This window comes from Sinocyclocheilus anshuiensis, unplaced genomic scaffold (assembly GCF_001515605.1).
Source record: "Sinocyclocheilus anshuiensis isolate Anshui unplaced genomic scaffold, SAMN03320099.WGS_v1.1 scaffold78, whole genome shotgun sequence".
Taxonomy (NCBI): Eukaryota; Metazoa; Chordata; class Actinopteri; order Cypriniformes; family Cyprinidae; genus Sinocyclocheilus; species Sinocyclocheilus anshuiensis.
The window spans coordinates 2,561,722-2,563,880 of record NW_015544250.1 but is presented as its reverse complement, the minus strand read 5'-3'; the positions used below and the strand labels follow the sequence as shown (position 1 = coordinate 2,563,880).

Genomic DNA, 2,159 nt, shown 5'->3' with positions numbered 1-2,159 from the left:
GGGGGGGTAGTATGGGGCCATCTGTAGTGGCCGGGCCGAGTGGCTGAGCTCCCTGATCTGCTATGGTCTACCGAGTCTCCTGATCCGCCATGGTCTACCGAGTCTCCTGATCCGCCACAGACTCCTGGGCTCCCTGCTCCGCCACGGACTCCTGAGTTCCCTGCTTGAACGTCGATCCCCGTGTCCTACGTGTGATTCCTGTGATGTCAATAAAGACTGTTAATCCTGATTCTCCTGCGTTCTCCTTGTTCCTCGCTCCTCACCGTAGGCAAACCGTGACACCTGTGATGTCGAAGCTAAATTTTCAGCATCATTACACCAGTCTTCAGTGTCACATAATCCTTCAGAAATCATTCTAATATGCTGATTTGCATTTCTTAATAATATCAATGCATAAAACAGTTGTGCAGCTTAATAGTTTGTGGAAAACATGATAAACTAACATTTAAAAGTTTGGGATATAAAATTGATCTGCATTAAATTGATCAAAAGTGACACTTTTTTGTAACAAGAAATTTGTTACAAAAGATTAGTATTTAAATAAATGATCTTTAAAACTTTCTATTAATCGAAAAATCCTGAAAAAATTTATCAGTTTCCACAAAAAAATTAAGCTGCAAAGACTGTTGCCAACATAGATAATAATAATAACCATTAATAATAATTGAACACCAATAATAATTTATAATAATTGAGCACCTAATCGGAATATCAAAATCATTTCAGATGTGACACCTAAGACGGGAGTAATGGCCGCTGAAAATTCAGCTTTGCCATCACAGAAAAACATTTAAATATATATATATATATATATATATATATTCTAGCTATCTATTGGTCTATAAACATTTAAACTTCAAAAATGTCTTTTTTAAAACAAGGTCAATTCAACATTCTGATTTGTCCTGACAAACTTTTCTTTTCTAGTTAAAAATTACTTATCATATGAATTTCTTTGAATTAGTATTACTTCTACTTACGTACATTCAACTTCAAACTGCAACTCTGCATCCTGTTGGCTGCCTCAATTAAAATACATTCTTAATTCAATTCTAAATGCTTTCTAGGCCAGACCACTATTCATTCTGTCTCCTCTCTGTGTTCCCCAGTGATAAAGTAAGAGGTGTACGCAAGTGCATAGATTACCAGCCCTTAACCAATCATCTGAGACAGGTCCACTCTGCATTAGCAGCAATGACCTTACCGCCAGTGGTGACAGTCACCTATCAGCAACGTCTCACTCCTGGCATTTTCAGGGCTCAAAGTTGAGAAATAATTAGGCCCGACAGTCCTCTAGGGTTAAACCAGGGCTGCAAGTCATCATTCCAAAGCTCTGTCAAAGGGGTCAGAGGTCAAAATCAGCCAATGATATGACCTCCACATCGTGGCCATGATTCCATAGCTTGGTGGGAGGATCGCCAAAGACAGATCAGGTTATCAGAGCGAGCTTCCCCTCTGAGAAGAGTGATGCATTCAAATAATAATGAAACCTAACCTGTACCACACTGGAATTTTCATCACCCTGTAGTTATAAAGAGCCGGAGAGGTGAACATGCATGCAATTACTTCACAGAGAGAGGCATGTGCTTCGGATGCACACGTTATAATAGATAGTAGATGGCAGGATGTGGCTGGAAACGGCTCAAATGTGGCAAGCTGGTATTATTTGGGCTCTTTCCAGTCAATAAGGAAAATAAATGTTCCCTCACCTTATTATGAACACAAGCTGAGACTGTTTTCCTGTCATCAGTCCTGGCAAAACACGCGTACTGATGGGACACAAGCTGTTTGGAACTGAAGGGGGGACGCTTGGGATGACTTGTTTACCTGGAGCTTTTCAACTGAGGTCAAACGTCTGTAGAAAACACATGGAGCCATGTTGAACACCGCTTCCCCTCACGATTTATACTAAGTAAACATATGGCATGAGGAGAAACGAATAAACCCTTAATATTTGATCTCTATAAAATGAGAGTAAATAACATTAAAATTCAGTTTAAATCCATTGTAAATTCAGCCTCGAGCAAATTTATCTTATCTGGACTATAAAAAAGTATGTATAATCTTATTGAGGTGGAGCAGTGCACACACCTGTTTTTTTTCCCTACCCTGCAGTCAAACACTTCTGCAACTCCTGCCTCACACGCCCACCCCCAACA

General features: G+C 39.8%; 2 long non-coding RNA genes across 2 annotated transcripts in view; both read right to left on the bottom strand.

Annotated features, from left to right (window-relative positions):
- The window catches only part of LOC107697932 (uncharacterized), an 8,013-nt gene extending 7,557 nt beyond the window's left edge, over nt 1-456 (bottom strand). Inside the window, exon 1 of the long non-coding RNA XR_001635283.1 lies at nt 444-456. This is a non-coding gene — a long non-coding RNA (uncharacterized LOC107697932). The remainder of the gene's footprint in view (nt 1-443) is intronic.
- Nucleotides 1-2,159, bottom strand: part of LOC107697933 (uncharacterized) — a 23,322-nt gene that overhangs the window by 18,864 nt on the left and 2,299 nt on the right. The window contains exon 2 of the long non-coding RNA XR_001635284.1: nt 1,710-1,855. This is a non-coding gene — a long non-coding RNA (uncharacterized LOC107697933). The remainder of the gene's footprint in view (nt 1-1,709; nt 1,856-2,159) is intronic.